The sequence below is a fragment of the Lagenorhynchus albirostris genome, chromosome 6 (genome assembly GCF_949774975.1).
Source record: "Lagenorhynchus albirostris chromosome 6, mLagAlb1.1, whole genome shotgun sequence".
NCBI lineage: Eukaryota > Metazoa > Chordata > Mammalia > Artiodactyla > Delphinidae > Lagenorhynchus > Lagenorhynchus albirostris.
Genome location: NC_083100.1, coordinates 92,271,514 through 92,290,751, shown reverse-complemented (window position 1 = coordinate 92,290,751; position 19,238 = coordinate 92,271,514). Strand labels below are relative to the sequence as shown.

General features: G+C 37.8%; 1 protein-coding gene and 1 pseudogene across 1 annotated transcript in view; one reads left to right on the top strand and one right to left on the bottom strand.

Moving 5' to 3' along the window:
• Positions 1 to 19,238, top strand: part of THSD7B (thrombospondin type 1 domain containing 7B) — a 778,062-nt gene that overhangs the window by 16,138 nt on the left and 742,686 nt on the right. The gene's annotated exons all lie outside the window — the stretch shown is intronic.
• The window catches only part of LOC132521921 (ferritin light chain-like), a 99,000-nt pseudogene continuing 93,353 nt past the window's right edge, over positions 13,592 to 19,238 (bottom strand).

Here is a 19,238-nt window from a genome sequence, read left to right as displayed (position 1 = left end):
TTCCCTGCCCCCAGCCACCCCTCAGGGGCTGGTCCCATCCTGCCTCCACTTCTGCTCCCCCCTCACTCCCCCCCACACCCCATGTCCTACCCGGTCGCTGGGGGTTCCTTCCATCCTCTTAGGTGGATGCGGTCCCCCACCGGTGCCTGGTAGGTGCCCTAGTTGTGCAGAGATGCGAATTCCATGTCCTCCTAGTCTGCCATCTTAACTCCACCCTATAATTTTTTAAATTGCAACTTGTTTTACAGATGCAGTGTGTTTTCATTGAGAGGATGTTAATAATAATTTAACCTTCTCCTTTTCATTCTCTGTACCATTTATGCTTCCTCTAAATCTGTTACTCTTTTATTCCTTTATTTGTTTGATCATGGCCTGTGATATGGGGAGTTTTCTTCTAATGTCTGCTGATCATTGACTATTTCTTTAGTGTTTCTGATTATTGAGGGTGAGACCTTAAAAGCTGATTGACATTCTATGTATGTGACTCAGCTGTTTGGGCTTCTCTTTCAGGCTCTACTGAGTGGTGCACGGACTTTTTTTATTGGGGGATGGGTTTCTCAAAAAATCTATATCCATCAGTACCTGAAGGTCTTTTATCCAGGGCTTATTATGGATATTACTTAAGGTGAAGGCTAAGCTACTATGAAAAAGATGTACCCAAGTACATGGTTTAAAAATAGGGCTTCTCTGGTGGCGCAGTGGTTGGGAGTCCGCCTGCCGATGCAGGGGACACGGGTTCGTGCCCCGGTCCGGGAAGATCCCACACGCCGCAGAGCGGCTGGGCCCGTGAGCCATGGCCGCTGAGCCTGCACGTCCGGAGCCTGTGCTCTGCAACGGGAGAGGCCACAACAGTGAGAGGCCCGCGTACCGCAAAAAAAACCCAAAAAACAAAAAAACTTCCTGAGGAGTTGAATTTTGTTGCCTGTTTTCCTGCAAATATTGAAGAAGGGACAGAGGAAGGGATCTGAGCGGCTAATTAATTCCATTTATAGGCTTTTAATTATCCCCCATTTCAAGCCATAAGCCTTATTACATTTTTCTAGGGCCTTTAGGACACAAACTTTCTCAGAGTTCTGTAAGTATAAATTAGTTTTTTCTGTTGTTGTTACCATATTCTTCTGTAGGCAGAATCTTCAGCTTCCTTTACACTTTCAAGTTGCTTACTGCTCCTCTACCTGTTCCCCATGTTCCAAAATTCATTGCTGTCTATTCTTCACCTCTAGTTCTATATTTTTGTCCCTTATTGATTTCTATCTTTTAATACCTTTACTGTCATTTCAAGGGAGCATTAGGAAGGAGTGAAAATACATACAAGTGTCATGTCCCCCAGGTTAATGGGAAGTCTTCTAACCTTTCTGTCACTTCTGTTTTAGGCTATTTATTCTGGAATAGAAAGGATGTTGAATGTTAATTTTTGTGGCGATTGACTCAGTTATTCTCTTTGAGCATGTACTCCAAAATCTGTTTTATAATAAAATTCACTGGCCAACCAAACTTTTCCCAGGTTAAAAACTTGTTTTAATTTAATCTAAATGTTCATTGGCTCTGTATGATTCGTGTCAGACTGAGCTGTTGGATTGGGGTTTTATAGGGAGAAGATTTCTCCTTGGAGGTTAGATTATCAATGGAACAATTCCTTTACGGCCACCTGGAAATTATCTTCCTTCAACTTTTTCTTTCATGGTGAAATTTTGATATTTAAGATAAGTTTCATTTTTTCTTAACTAAGAAAACAGAGGATTCTATGCAAAGAAGTATGAAAGTCAAAGATGAAAACTAGTCAGACCTATCAAAGTGGGATTGAAATATGAATTAAAGACCAAAAGACAGTATTACAAATTCATAAAGCAACCTTAAAAGCTTATTTTATGAACATCTTCATGGCCATCATCTTATTACCGTGAATCATAGGCAGTGTTGATTGGAACTAAAAAAGGAGAAAAAGCCTAGCTTCTTGTGGGTTGGTTATGGATTTACTTAATTGATGCAGGTATTTTGATATATCAACAAAGTTCCCCCAACTTCACAGCCACAGGTGACATCTGTGCTACAGACATTAGTGCCACAGGTAATATCTGAGACTTAGAGAAATAATTTCAAAAGTGTATGTTTAACACCATTCATATTTACTACTCTCTTTAATACTATGTACTGTTAAAGCTTATTTTCATAGCAAATGTATGCATATGAATTAACCATCTCATCCTTTTGTTTCTTTTATTCTTTGGAATTACTATGGTAGCCAGACTGTGGTTCCTGTAGGCAATCTGTGGTATTACTACCCTCTTACCTTGATCATTTTTCCCCCAAATGAGGAAAACAATAAGCTACTGTGGAAAGAAGTAGTTTTATCACCCAACGGTGAATTTCATTCATGGATGCACTTCATGAATGAAACTGGTAAGAATAACATATGGATATGTTTTTTTTGTGTGGATTTTTCCTCAGGGTTAATAATTTTTTTTAATTGAATACAGCTGCTCAAGGATTTTTGTTGCTAAGTATACTCACTATGTTGAAAAGGAATGGCTTCCTTTTAAATCTTTTTAGACTACCATTTTGAGGCTTAATTACTTAGCTGTATTTGTAGAGAACCTGTAAACAATAGAGATGCTGACAGCACACATTAGGTAGGCTGCTGCGGTGGTTCAGATCACAGGTACCAAAGTCAGACTGTCTGGGTGCTAAGCGAAGGTGTGTGACCTCAACATTACGCCTTTGCTTTCTCATCACTAAAATGGGAATAAATGAGAAAGTCTATGTAAAGCATAGTTCATATTCTGTATTACATACTCAAAAGTACATTTTCTATACTCAGAGTATTACATGATCAAAGTCATATTAAGTACTCAATGCTACCTTTTTGTTGCTATTTAATGGATGCTACTGTAAGAGATTATTTCCTGTCCCTCCCACCGCCTGACATGTAGAACACAGTTTAGATATATAGACATGCAAGTATAAAGAATATTATTTCTCTCAAGAGGTCATCTGATATCCTTTTACTTCACTTTAAAGTTTATCTTCTAAAATAAGTGTTTTTAAAATTTCCATTTTATTGCTTATTTCTATTGGCCTTCCTCATGCACCTTAGCTGGTTCAAATATTGGATCTCCAATAATATTGTCCCCTGTCATTTCCATTTATAGAATGCTTTTATTGTTTTCAAAGCAAGAGCTAGGGGTTCTAGCCAATACAATTTACCAGGCAGAATGCAGTCTCAAAGCTTACTTAAGAGCCAAGAATGTGTAGCCCGTTTGACCAAACCTGCGATTGAACTTAGATGGGTCCATATGATTGACTTCCTCCAGCTTCAAATTTGGAATGAGAGCAACATTTGGATGTGAGCAACACCTTTGTATTTGATGATAAGGTCAAAAATTATTATATTATAATACCTTTTCTTTTGTCTTTCCTGGTCCTGACAATAGCCTGTGATGTTTTGGGAAGGGTCAGGAAGAAAACAAGTTTGAATAGCATAGATATTAAGTGATGGAACCAACACTAGCCCAGTGCCCTTTCAAATTTTAGTGAAATTTTCATTATGCAAAGGTCTTTGGTTCTCCTTGTTTGAAACTTTGAACTTAGAACTGCTAATGGTGTTGCCATTCTCAACAGAGGGGCTTGTGAGCCAAAAAAAATACCACATTTTATGTTTCCTTAGATTCCATGTTAATTGGTTATCATTTTGGTGGTTGATGATCCAGATAAACAAATGTTTTATGCCAAGTGGAGGCTTCTCGTTACAGCATTCTATGCTGTTATAATACAGTAATTATTACCATGAAAGAATGATTCTTTTTAACAACTTTATTGAAGTATAATTTATATACCCAAATGTACCCATTTAAAGTGTATATTTTAATTATCTTTACTACATTTACCAAGTTATACAACCATCACGACCGCCTATTTACAGTTAATTCCCATTCCCACCCCCAGCCCTAGGCAACCACTGATCTAGTTTCTTTCTCTATGAATTTGCCTTTTCTGGATATTGCATATAAAGGGAATCATACAGGAAGTTGTCTTTTGTGACTGGCTTCTTTCACTTAGGATAACGTTTTTGAACTTCATTGATATATGCTGTATTATAGCATATCGATACTTCCTTCCTTTATATTGCTGAATAGTATCGTATTCTATCGTATTGATATAGCATTTTTTAAATCCATTCACAAGTCGATGGACATTTGGCTTGTTTCCATTTTTTTGGCTACGATGGATAATGCTGCTGTGAATATATGTGTGCAAGTCTTGGTGTGGACATTTTCATTTTTCTTGGGAGTGGAATTGCTGGGTTATATAGCAAATAGATGCTTAATTTTTAAAGAAATTGCAAACTGCTTTCCAAAATGGCTATAGCTTTTATATTCCCACCAGCAATATAAGAGGGTTCCTGTTTTGCCATATTTCTTGCTAACATGTGTTTTGTCTGTGTTTTTGATTAAATTTGTTTTAGTGAGTATGAAATAGTATCTCATTGTAGTTTTGATTGGCATTTCATTAATGACTAATTATGGTGTCTTTCCATGTATTTATTAGCTATTTGTATATTTTCTTTGGTGAAATGTTTACTCCAGTCCTTCTTGCATTTTTAAATTGCATTGGTTATCTTCTTGTTATTGAGTTTCAAGAGTTCTTTTTATGTTCTAGATACAAGCCCTTTATTGGATATGGGGTTTGCAAATATTTTCTTCCAGTCTGTGGCTTGCCTTTTCAGTTTTTAGTGGTGTCTTTGAAGTGCAAATGTTTTGAATTTTAAAGTCCAATTTATCAATATTTTTTTCGTTTATGGATTGTACTTTTGGTCTCATAGCTAAGAAATCTTTGCCTTATTCAGGTTGTCAAAGAATTTTCTCCTCTGTCTTCTTAAATTTTTGTAGTTTTAACTGTTACATTTAGGTCTGTGATACGTTTTGAAATTCTTTTTTGTATGGTGTGGGTAAGGGTTTAAGTTCATTTTTTTGTTTTGGATATGGATAGCCAATTGTATCAGCATTGTTTATTGAGAAGACTATACTTTCCTCATTGAATTGCCTTGGCATCTTTGTGAAAATCAATTGACCATAAATGTAAGGGTTTATTTCTGTACTTTGAGTTCTGTTCCATTGATCTAAATGTCTGTCTTCATGCCATTACTACAGAGTCTTGCTAACTGTAGCTTATCTTGATAACTTTATAATACATTTTGTAACTGGGAAGTTCTCCAACTTTGTTTCATTTAAGAATTCCTTTTGCTATTTTGAGTCTTTTGCATTTCTGTTTCCATTTTAGGATCAGTTTGTCAACTTCTGCGTAAAAGCCTGATGGACTTTTGATAGGGATGATGCCAAATATATAGTTCAGTTTAGAAAGAATTGCTATCTTAGCAATATTGTGTCTTTGGTTTATGAACATGGAATGTCTCTCCATTTCTTTTATTTCCCCTAGTAATATTTTGTAATTTTTAGTGGATAAACCTTATACTTCTATTGTTAAATTTATTCTTAAGCATTTTATTCATGTTGAATGAAGTTGTTCTTTTAATTTCATTTTAAGATTATTCACTGGTAGTACAAAGAAATACAATTTATTTATTTATTTTTTTAAAGAATTTTATTTTATATTGGAGTATAGTTGATTAACAATGTTGTGTTAGTTTCATGTGTATAGCTAAGTGATTCAGTTGTACATATACATGTATCTATTCTTTCTCAAATTCTTTTCCCATTTAGGTTATTACAGAATATTGAGCAGAGTTCCCTGTGCTATACAGTATTTTTAATACAGATCTTGTATGTGCCATGATTGGTTGTTAAGCTTATTATTTGATGATTAAGCTACTCCCTGATTTAAAGTTGATGATACTAGAGAGCTATGTAGAATTTTCTGGACTTCCTGGTTATTAATTGTAGGAGTAAAATTTATTTGCAGTACTTCCTGCCTAACAGAAGCTTGTAGTGTTAGGGTATAATAGGGGGGAACTGAGCCTTTTAATGATCTCTGCTACCTCTCTTGTCCAGAAGGCCTCTCCTAGCACCTTATCACGGCAAGAGTCTTTTTTCCTGCAAACAAATGAATAGAGAAAACATCCTTTAAAGTACCAATGGACCATGTTACGAAAAATACCCTTAGTTAAATGAAGAGACTATTAAGACGTAGGAGAACTTGGCCAGTATCTTTTAGCTTATATTTTTGAGAGTACTTGGTTTGAATGGAAAAGATGTATTGTTTTTCTGTTTCCTAAAACTCTGTTTAGAGATCAGTCCTGCAGTCTATGCCTGGTACACTATAATTCTAGCCTCTTGAGAGTTAAGTGTCTTGTTTTTGTTTTAATATTTATCTCCATTGTGTATTATTATATGCTTCAAGTAACTACTATTTATCATTTCAACTACATGGTGCAAAGATGTTTATTGCCTTCTTAAGTGTGATTTTAAAACTGTATTCTGACACTGTAACTTTTCTTCTGGGAACAGATGTCCAGTTTTATAAGGTAAATCAATTGGACAGTGTATTTCGGTTAACATAAACTGGTTTTGTTCAGAACACGCCTATAGTTTCCAGTGAATCACAGCTATATTTAGTATCCTGAAATAGTGGGAGGTTTTAAAAAGTTCAAAAAGTAGCAAGTAGGTGAGAATCTTGTTCGTTGCATTTCATTGGGTTTATATTAAAGTTGTAGGCGGGGTTCCTAAAATTGCTGGTGGGGAAATTTGAGGATTACCAATAACTAGATATTCATGTGTTTGATGCTAACCAGCATTTATGTTAAGTTCAGAGAATCAGAAGGATTCTCATATTCCTACCCAGAATACTACACGTAAAGTCTTGTAAGATATTTAAGATTCAGTCGTGCAATACTTTAAACAAAGTATAAGTTCTGTAATTGTTAACATGTCGATAACATGCTTGTGGATACTTAGCTGGCCGCTTTGGTGGTGCAGTCTCCTGCACATAGCATGTCTGCTATGACTGGTCATGAAAAATTACTTTTTGAATTAGAACTTAATAAAAACTTTCCCGGTCTGAACACTTAAGCTCTACTCCCTGTGCAATTAGTTGTTTCATTTCTTTCTCAGCAGTTGAGTAATGATTATGACTCCAGATGCAGTGAGAGTGATAAAGAGATTGATTAATTTCACTTGACAGGGCATATGTTCAAAGAGAATCCAATCGGAACGCCATGAATGAAGATCTGACATCTCTGCAGTGGAGAGTTGTACCCTTACATGGTGTCCCACCAGTGCTGAGAATAGGATCTCTAAACCAATGATATTTATCCACTTGGTCTATAAAATATTGAGTCTTGCTCATAACCTAGTGCACACCTATGTGAGTGTATCTGTTCTTGCTACCATTCTCTGTCTTTGTAACAAGCTATTTGTGACAGTTGGAAAGGTTCCTTTGGCTCCTTTACCCTAGGGATGCCTTTGAGTTGCATGTTGTTATTGATCAGTAGCATCAAGGTTGCTTCAGAACCATGGCTTAATTTAGAACACACACAGGCACACACACACCACTGCACAACAGAACCTTTCTATATTCTAGTGTGGAAAACATCTTCAATATTACAGCAGTGTGACCACCGAGAAAAACCTTTTATTACATTTTATAAAAAAACAAACAAAAAAAGGCTCTATTTATCTAATACTTTATCAGTTTACATCGATTTGATACTTCATATTTTCCAGGAACACTTTTCATCTTAAATATATCTTTTACATACCACTCCCTTTCATTTTCATGTATTCTGTAATTTTTTAAAATAAATATTTTATGACAATTTAGAAGTGACTGAAAACTTAATTTTTAAGAGCAAAATAAAACATCCATCAAAACTGGTGGGTTCAAATTTTGATGAAATAAAGATAAGGATTCACAGCTGTGATTTTAGCATGGAGCTTAAACTTAATGAGTTTTGTTTCTGAGTCTGTAAATGAGTGGGTGTGCATCCCGGAATAAATAAAACACATGCATACTTCTTTTGGAAAGTGTTTCTTATATACAAGTCTCTCTCATAGGCATGAAGTTGAGAGGATTGTATAAATTCGTGATACTTTGAAGACCAACATAAGAACTTTTACTCAGTCCTTCTGTAAATCAGGAAAGGGTTCTCATTCCTTGGATTTGCTGATTGTTTTAATAAAGAAGTTTTTATCTGAAATATCTTAGGTTCTTTTTCCTGCCTTTACGCTTGAATGCTAAGGTTTTATTCATGCAGCAGATAGTTCTTGGGCATTACTCTATGCCAAGTGCTATGCTGTGAAAGCTAAAGGGTGGAGCAAGACAAGCTCCTGTTTTTAGTAGGAGGGGCTGCCATTGACTGATTGCAACATGGAGCAAATAGACCATGTGGCCCTCGAAGACCCATCCTGAAAGAACACCAAGAATTTCCTTCTAAGTTATATTGATGCAAAACTTTGGATGTTTTAAGAATATATCCCTTACTCTGTGCTTCTTGCATTTTTTCTTTTTAAGCCCTAGGATGTTTTTTCTGAGAATACACAAGTGCTTCCTAATCACTGCATTCTGAAACAGACAGTGAGGTCAGTGAAGGATGATAACAAGATGACTGGAAAGGGGATGTCTGAGAAGAATTTCACAGATATTTAAACACTCCTCAGCACTTAGGTTAAATTTTTAAAATTTATTGAGGAAGTCGCTTTAGCTCTTTAAGTCCTTTTGATATTTTGAAGACATTTCCGTTAGGGTGAACTTTGACAAGGAGAGATTCTCCCCAGGGAGTTTCATTTGTAATACTCAAGAAGAATGTACATCCTTAACAGGAGTTTCACAAATCAAGGATACTTTTTAAAAAGTTTTTTTGAAAATCATTTTGTATTCAATATTAAAGCCACGGATGCATTCAAAGGTAGGCTTTGCCGTCTCTCATTCCATCTTTGTTGGACTCTCTGATTTGTCCTTGATTGATTTTGAAATAGATGAGCCAGCTTTTAGAGCAGGAGAATGATTTAATTATTACAGAGCCCAAGAAGCAAAATCAGATTTGATGGTATGTTGAAACAGTGTTCAGGATGAATTAGTGAACAGATGTGGCATATATGTCATTGATACCTGATACCCTCATGTTGACCTAAAAGTGGTGCCTTTTCCTTTAGGTCTTCAACTCTACATATCAAAGGGTTGAATGTATTGGTGCCTCTTAACCTGGGATGAGTTCACTTGTCTCATAATGGAAATTGGGGCACCGATAAAGAATCTAGAGCTTAACAAATGGAGGAAAGGACAAATGCAAGGTATACTTAATTTAGTCGATGGTTAGGGACCACATTGTAGGATGATTAAATTAGCAGCCTGAACACCGATGTCAGTACTGACACCAGAGGTCAGCTAATGTACAATTTATCTTTTAGTAGTTTCAAAGGTTACTGTGATTATTTGGATCATGAAACATATATTTAAGCAAATACTTTCATAGAATTTTAGAGCGGGAAGGGACCTTGAGATCATCAGACCTGGGCTTCTCAGTAACAGGTGAGCAAGCTGAGGGCCAGGAAGACAGCTTGGAGCAACAGGGACAGAATGGGACATGGGGCCTCTCAGTCCATCCTCCGCGCCCCATTTCAGGTACAGTTCACTTCCCTCTTCCACGTGAGCCAATGATGGAAAGACCAGAGCCTGCCTATAAGGGGGCAGATGGTGGACTTTAGTGGTACCCATGCCACATTCTATAGTCTAAATAATAGGAGGTCATTAAAAGTGGAAGCTAAAAATCAATGAATTCAGCTGGGAGTTCTCAGGAGAAAAGACAGATGAAAAGATATAGCAGAGATGTTCAGAATGGCTTGTCAGAAGGTCAGGATTCCTCTCCCGTCATTAGACAGAGGAGGAGAACCTGAGAATCTGGACCAGAGTTTGCAGCTCTGGAACTGCATGAAGAGAGCAGCTACTTCCCAATATTTATGTGGGAGAAACTTCATTTTATTTTTTTGGTTTCTTTTTTTTAAATGGAAGCATAGTTAATTTATAGTGGCTTTGCTGTACACCTGAAACTAACACAACATTGTAAATCAACTATATTCCAATAAAAATTTAAAAAAAGAAAAAAGGAGAAAAAGTTTACACTGTTGTGTTAGTTTCAAGTATACAGCAAAGTGATTCAGTTATATCTATATCTATCTATCTATCTATATATGTGTTCTTTTTCAGATTCTTTTCCATTATAGGTTATTACAAGATATAGAGTATAGCTCCCTGTGCTATACATTAGGTCCTTGTTGTTTATCTATTTTATTTATAGTAGTGTGTATCTATTAATCCGAGACTCTAATTTATCTCCCCACCTCTATGCCCCACCCCCTCCACTGCTGTCTCCTTTGGTAACCATAAGTTTATTTTTGGCCTGGGAGTCTATTTCTGTTTTATAAATAAATGGAAACGTCATCTTAAAATCAATGCCAAGAATGGCCGACATTACAGATTAGGCCAGCACAAAGGCATTTGGAGGTTGGATGAAACTGGTTTGTGTCAGAGCTTTGTTCTTACTAGTGTGTGAGTTTATCCTACTTGAGCATCCTCCCTCCGCCCCCCCCGCCCCCCCCCCCCGGCCTCAGTCTTCTACTTAGCTCTGTATTCCTTCCCTCATTCACTTGATAAACACTTACGTAGCATTTATTATGGCCTCTACTGTATTCTGTCAAACTGGGTTATTCATATGTACCCCAGAAAGCTGTTTTAAAATATGAAATTGGACAATGTACTAAAACATTTAGCACAAATGAGGAGGTGAAACTGAGCTAGAGTTGAACTGTTGGCATGGGAAAACCATGGTGGCACCTGGCTGAGGCTTCCTGCTCTTTGGCCGGGGCCATCTCTGGCCTCCCAGGGGTGGGACAGCTGGTGCCGAGGCAATGATGGTGCATCCCAGTTGGGAAGAAGCAATGAGGGGTCTGGAGACCTCCAGGAACCTTCAGCAATTGGCCCTTGGATCTCACTGGGAGGTAATTTTGGAACAGATGAAATAATTTGGACAAAGGAATTAGCACAAGCTGAGAGAAAAGAAAAAAAATTCTTGCTTCCAGCCAATGTGTGTTTCATTTGATTTCATTTTTTTGTTTTCTTTCATCTGAGAACTTCTTTAGTGTAGTTGGTCGAGGGATTCCTGAGACTCATACAGTGCTGGAGCTGGTACCGCCTTCTGTTTTTTTCAACTAAGAAAACTGAACCTGTGGGAGGGGAGGTGACTCTGTAATGGACTCCTTGGCCTTCCTCTTCGTATTTATCTAATGTGATCCTCATAGCAACCCTAGGGAATGTGTAGGTAAGTCTTTGTCTCCAATTCCATGTGGATTGCTTAGGACATTGCAGGAAGTCATTGGTAGAGATGGAATCAAAATCCAGCTCTTCAGATAAGTGGTTGGGTGCTCTTATTATCATCCTACTTAATTGGTAGTGAACTTTGCAGAACTCTACCTTCATTCCTTCAGTTGGCTGTCAGATATTTATGAGGCAGTTGCCATGGTGCTTACCATATTCTAGGCCCTGAGGATACAATGATGATTTCCTTTTCTTCACTCTCAGGGAGTTTACCATCTAGTTGGTGGCATAGCACATAAGCAGACAATTGCAGAAAGAAAAGCCAACAGAGATATGTTGAAAGCATTATGAGAATACAAAGATTGTATGAGAAATATTTCTTTGAACAGTAGAAAAGAGCTATCATCATCTGTATGCTAGGCAGTATGCTAAGTGCTTTGCACAAATTATTTTATGTATTAGAAAGACCATTTCATTGACCCTAAATTAATATCTAGGTTTATAGTCATCCTTCCTAATCCTGATAGTACCTATTCTCTTCCCCAAGCTTCCATAGAATGTTCTGGTATGTAATGAAAAAGCATATATCAGGAGTAACGTATCACTTTTTGTTGTAGGTAGATATACCAATGACAACCAATTTGAGACAAATTCCTCATTATACATTGAGACAGATTATTATTATGGATTATCTAAAATTGAGGGAGCATGTAGTCTCTTGCAAAGACAGAAAAACAGTGAGAGTCTGATAGAAGAGGACATTTGGGGCTAGTGTGAAAAACCTCTTTACATCAGGGAGGGTAGGGAGGCATGCAGGCGGCTCTGAACGTTGCATACCAGTGGGAGACACTCCCAGCCACCAGCGGAGTCAAGCTGTAGCATTTTCCTGTGAGTATAAACTGAGGTTTTCAGTCACTGGTGGGAGAACCCAATCTCAGCATTCTAGCCCGTTTAACCTGGTCTCCCCCACTTCCTCTGCTCTGCTTTTTGTGATCCCTTTTCTCATTTCCTCTCCATTTCTTAATAGAGGTCTTTAAAATTTAAAGATTTTTAAAAATCTTTATTCCCTTGCTTATCCTATTTCCCTTGTTTGGGATGGATTTCCAGGGGAATCTGAGGTTAGGGATGAACTCTTTGTCTTCAACTGCAGGCAGATACCCTATGAGAGCCTCCTAACTTAAAAATTTCTACCCTATGAGAGCCTCCTAACTTAAAAACTTCTAGTATTCCAAAGTGTGCTCTGAATATTGGATAGAAAGAAAAAGAATGTGTTTATATATATTGTGTATATATACTTATACATGTATATATGTGTGTGTATATATAGAGAGAGAAAGAGAGAGGGGGAGAGGGAAGGGGAGGGAGGGAAAGGGTTGAGGAAGGTGTGTGGGTGGGGAAAGTGCACACCTTGATTTTCTTGTACTTGCAGGTGTTTCCTACTAGAAAAGGAGGATTTATTGGAGGTGGGGGTGAAGTCACATAAAATAAACCTGAAATTTTGGGAGTCATCATACAGCCATTATGGAAAACAGCATGGAGGTTTCACAAAAAATTAAAAATAGAACTACCATATGAGCCAGCTATCCTACTTCTGGGTATATAGCCAAAGGAAATGAAATCACTGTCCTGAGAGATATCTGAGCCCCCATGTTCACTGCAGTGTATCATACAGTATTATTTACAATAGCCAAGACATAGAAACAACCTACGTTTCTATTGACAGCTGAATGAATAATGAAAATGTGTTTTACACACACACGTACACACACACGTACACACACACACACACACACACATGGGAATACTACTCAGCCATAAAAAAGGAAATCCTGCCATTTGAGACAACATGGATGGACCCTGAGGGAATTATGCCAAGTGAAATAAGTCAGACAAAGACAAATACTGTGATGATTTCACTTATATGCAGAATTAAGCACATGAAGAAATTTTCTAGATAAGAAATGTGAAAAAGGTTTCATTATATCTTTGATTAAAAATGGACAAAAATGGAAGCATTGACGTAGAATTAAGTAGTCTTCAGATTTTATTCTTTGAATCCGTTACAAAGATAGGAAATATTGTTTTTAAAATTTTAAATGAAAATTTAAATTTTTTATGAAAATTTAAAATTTTTAATTTCAAATCTGTACAAGTTGGTACATTTCAATCCACTTGTTGACCTACATTGTATCAAAGAATTTTTTTTTTTTGCTGCAGAAAGCTTTATTGTTTCCATTTGGTCCAAGGCTTGGGAGAGGGGTCCAGGATGGTTAGAAAGCTGCCCAGTGGCTGCGGAGACGGGCTTCAGGCAGAAGCCCTGACGCCAGAGGGGCTCCTCAAAGGCCGCTGGGTTCCGAAAGTTCCTAGTCATACTTGAGGGTGAGCCTTTCAAAGAGACACTCGCCCAGCCCAGCCTGGGGACCAGCCAGCCTACAGAGGTTGGTCAGGTGGTCACCCATTTTCTTGATGAGTTTCACCTCCTCATCTAGGAGGTGGCTCTCCAGGAAGTCGCAGAGGCGGGGTTCTGTGCGGGCAAAACCCAGGGCACGCAGGTTCAAAAGGGCCTGGTTCAGGTTCTTCTCCATTTTAATGGCGGCTTCCATAGCGTCCTGGGTTTTACCCCACTCATCGGGAGATGGCTTCTGCACGTCCTGGAAGAGGGCGCGGCTGCTGCCCTGGTTTTGCATTTTCAAGAGACGCTTGGCGCCCTCGTGCATCTCTTCGGTCCATTCGCTGAACGAGTGGCCCACGCCCTCCAGAGCCACATCGGCGCGTGTCTAAATAGAAGACCAGAGAGAGGGAGGTGTAGGAGGCCCACAGATGTTATGTTGACCAGACGGTTGACGGCAGCCTCCACCTCGGTGGGATAATTCTGACAAATCTGGGAGCTCACAGTTGATAAGGAATTAAGCTCAAAAAATGGTGTTGGCTGGTCCTGAGGATAGCTGAGGGTCTGACTCCGAAGGTTGCGACTGGAAGAAAGGTTGGAGGGTGGTCGGAGGCTGGAGCAAAGGGCGTCCCTGGGTCTGTTCCGTCCAAACACTTGAAGCAAGAGACAGATCCGGGGGACCACCGTGCGCACTGCCTCAAAGCAATATTTGATAACCAAGAGAGAAAATACAAAACAAAACAAGAAAATGATAAAATGAAAATACGGTAAACAAGGGCCATGGGATAATTTTAATTTTTAAGTAATAAAAGCTATTATCTTAATAATTTGTACACCTAGAAGTAATTGACAGTTTACTTTCATGAACTGTTTTGTAGTGAAAATCAACTCCTTAAAATCTGAGAACTTTTGTTTAAGAGACGCTGAAGTAATAATTATGGTCTCAAATAATGAAACATTGTCTTTTTCTCCTTCTTTTGAAAAGACAACTGCTGTATTTCACTGGCCTACAGATATTTCAGTTTGGAGGTTTTTGTTTTGCCGCCTTAAGCTGAAGAATAAATGTCACCAACATTAAGCAGTGGGACTTCTCCTTTGGTGCAGTATTTTAGGTGATAGATGTGACACTAATAGTAGAGGAAATTTGATATAGGCAGCTATATCTGATGAAAAAACATTTTTCTGAAGTTTTTATATTTGCCTGAAAATTTTGTATCTTAAAGTTCTCAAAAATTGAGTGATTCAGTTTTCATTTAATCTTTTCAGAGAGTTTATAAGACAGCTTTGATTTAAAACACTTCATGTTTTTTAATAGTTTTAATTTTTTTTTTTTTGCAGAGATATGTTGAGTAGAGCTGCCAAAATTTGCTTCCTAGGCTCATTTAAAAATCTCTAGAGCTACATAAGATACTGTGTCATGCACAAAATTAATCACATACAAGAAAAATCTTATAAAAATTCCCACAAAGTGTTCTAGAAGTAATAGCGGTGATACTACTTATATTGATTGACCAGTTATTACATCCCTGGTTGCTCTTACATGCGTTATCTCATTGAATCCTCACAAATATAGTATGAGATTATTATCTCCGTATGACATCTGAGGAAAGAGATGAGTAGTAGAGTTGGAATTTGAAGTATAATATTCTTTTTTTTTTAATTTGTATTGGAGTATAGTTGATTTACGATGTGTTAGTTTCAGGTGTACAGGAAAGTGAATCAGTTATACATGTACATATATCCACTCTTTTTTAGATTCCTTTCCCATATAGGTCATTACGGAGTATTGGGTAGAGTTCCCTGTGCTATACTGTGGGTCCTTACTAGTTATCTATTTTATATATAGTAGTGTGAATATGTCAATGCCAATCTCCCAATTTATCCCTCCCCCCCTTTTCCCCCTTGGTAACCATAATTTTTTTCTACTTCTGTGACTCTGTTTCTATTTTGTAAATAAGTTCGTTTGCACCAAAAATCTACAAACAATAAATGCTGGAGAGGGTGTGGAAAGAAGGGAAAGCTCCTACACTGTTGGTGGGAATGTAAATTGGTACAGCCACTATGGAGAACAGTATGGAGGTTCCTTAAAACACTAAAACTAGAGCTGCTACATGATCCTGCAACCCCACTCCTGGGTGTATATCCGGAGAAAACCATAATTCGAAAAGATACATGCACCGCAGTGTTCTTGTTCAGTTTTCAGCTTCATGAATGTGTAGTGAATAGAAGAACGAATGCATGACAAAATACATACGTGACTTTGGAAAATCCAGTTTGAGCTTCTATTGATCTATGAAACCCTGAATACTAGTCAGGTTGTGTCTAACATATAGTCAAAAACCATATAGGAAATAAAGGGGAAAGGTGAATGGCATTGTTAATGGAGGTTTCGTGAACATGCTCCATCAGCGTTCAAAATGAATACATCTGAATGTATTGTATGTGATACTTTAGTATTTGTAATATGGCAAACAACTTAAGTCCTTTTCTGTTGTTACTGATTGTTTTGTTTTGGTCTTGGCTATTGTCACTGTTCATTTTCCTGCATGATTTCCTTGGGGGGGGCACAAATTACTGGCATAATGGAATGACTTGCTGTGAACCTTGAGAGTAGAGTGGCATAGGAAGGAGTTGTTGGCAGGCAGAGAAGACAGTCCTGTTCTCAGATTTATACTGACCGCTGGGGCCCCTCTGGGGTCTTTGAGGAGGTATCTTCCCTGGTTTGAGCTCCTTTCAAGATCAGGCCTGGTTTGGGGACTCCTGGAACAGCTTCCCAGGGAAAGAGAACTCAAATAGTGTGTCATCTGTCTCTGGAGACATTAATCCAGGAGGGAGAAAACAACTTGACCTATAAACATTTAGAACTGAGTATAGTTTAGCAAGGGGTGTGGGGGCAGGAGAGAAAGCAGGAGAGAATGAGGGGAGAGTTCAGAGAGGAGGGGCGGAGAAAAGTCACCATGCAGGTGGTCCTGCAACTAGTCCTTTCTGTGGTGGGGTCGTTCTAGAAGGTGACACACTTTTAGGGACAAGGGGCAGTGTTGTGAGAGGGACTTAGTCATCTCCATGTGGGACTTGATGGTTCCAGCATATGTTTGAGAATCTAAAGTAGGTTGAATCCCAAGAGCATTTTCTAACATTGCACATGGGTTTTGTGGTTGGTCACGTTGTGCAAATATAGCTTCATTAAGTCTAAAAAAATTCATGGTCCTGAAGCATTGATGAATGTTGTGAAAATATTTATTTATTCAGAGGCTTTTTGGTACATGGTAGAGAATCAAAGTACTTTGTGTATACGAACTGTTCCTTTCCTGGAGTTATGAATGTGGGTTCTGGAAACACACAAACATGAGGTTGATTGCTGGCTCTGCCATTTGGTAATTATAATTTGGCGCAAATTTCTTAAATTCTCTGTGCCTTACTTTCTTTGTGTATAATATTGTGGTTGATGGTACCTGAATTATAAGATCAAATGAGATAGTACATAGATCGTGCTTTGTTCAGTAACAGGTACATAATAAGGGATGATGTTAAAAGAACGTGGGGAGATACTAATTTTGGTCAGCAAAGTCAACTTGAAGCCCAGCTGTTGGTGAACGAATATATTTGCCCTTTCCTCTAACAGTATCAAATTTATGTTTTGTGCATGGAAATTTTTAATGTTTATACCCACTGAGAACATTCAGAGTGATGACTATGTTGATATGACCCAGATTCACATTGAAATTGCTCTTTAAATGCCATTCATTAGTAATTCTTTGATCATCTTTGTGTTTAACAAAATTCATAGAATTGCTTTCACTGTTTCTTCCTAATACAAACCTTTTGGCGTTCCTCTGGAGCTTTTATTGATAAACTCTTCCTTAAGCATACATCCAAATTAAATGTGAGAGCCTGCAGGTAAAAGAAATTGCTTCAAGGCAGTGCTTCCGTATGATGAAAAATCAATAACAGTTTCATTAAGGAAGGAAGGATAGTTTAGACATACTCCTACCTAGCTTTCTTCTTACTGAAAGAAAACAATAATTGTTGATTATGTCTTTCCTTTCAGATATAATGTTCACAGCTTAGTAACGTGGCCGCTGTATAGTTATATTGTATGCATCCCTTCAAGTCTGCTGGGTTTCTTGAATAGAGCCAGTTTTTACGTTTTGAAAAATTGACACTCATTTAAAGCAGTTTCTTTAATAATGCATGCCATGCTGAACCTACTGCAAGTGAGCACTTTACAACCACCAAATCCTACTGATATATTTGAATTAGTTAAATTCCAAATTCCTTTCTAAGCAAATGCTTTAATTCCTTCTTTCCCCTCTACTGATTGGTTGATAGCCGGATGAGGAGATGGGTAGATAGATAAAAGGGCGGATGGATGGTGCAAGGTAGAAAGGGAGGGAGGAATTCAACTGTAGTATAGTGGTATGTGTGCCTCTGGCTCTCTGCTTTCTGGCTCTGTGATCCTGAGCCACTTACATTCTCTCTGTCTGAGTTTTATCACCTTTGAAAAGGTCATAATAATAGTTATATGAGATTATACAATATATAATATCATACAACTATAATACAATATATTATAGTTAATATTATATAACTATTATTATGACCTTATGACATTATTATTATGCAGATGAAAATGAGTTATGTGAATTGTGATCAGTGTCTATCCGATGACAGGTACCTTGTAGTTATATAATTTGAGCTATATTATTAGTAACATTATTGAAAAAAGATAAAGAGGTAGATAAGGTAAATACAATGAAATTTTTAAGATGCCCTTTTGTGCTAGAACAATTCAAGATGAAAATAATTGGATTTTAGCTAGAAGGAACACAAATATGTTTTCCGGGTTATCTTAGATGGGAGTTGGACTGCTTGTACAATAAAATGCGCCCGACAGAAGAGGGTTTTATCTGTAGGGTGGGATCTCAGAGAGGTGTAGGGAAACCACATCCCTGCAATAGGGTGAGGTACCAGTCTTTTTCAAGACATTGCAGTATTGAGGAAACATTCACATGGGGGTCCAACTGTGCTCGGAACTGAGTTACGAGACTTAAAGAAATCTTTTTCGAAGCAAAGTGCAATGGTTAGTTTTCCACAGTGTAGAAATAATCAGGGCACTCAGTCCAGAGCCAGAGAGAAGGCTTTCTCATAAATTGCTGCGTGTCTTGTATCAGGTGGTGATAGGATGTTGTCTCTCCTGTGATAGCAGCAGGCAACATGAGTATGGGAGAGTTTTTCATTGACTTTATTATAAAATGCTATTTCAAACTCTCAAGAGTTTAACTAGCCCAACCAGTCTTTATTTATCACATTTCTCTCAAGACCTATGAGGTTCACTCAGTAATAACTAAGCATAATTGCTAACATTTACTACTTTTTCTTAACAGTCAGGCACTCTTCCAAGTGCTTTGCATGGATTTTTATATTCTTTTGCCTCATGCAGGTTGTGGTTGGTGTAGTAGTGTTTTGATTTTGTTGAGCTGGAGACCGAAGTACAGAGAGGTTAACTACTCAGCCCAAGGTCACACAGCAAGTCAGTGGTGGAGCCAGGTTTCAAACCCACTTCGATTCCAGAGCCTGAGTCCTAAAC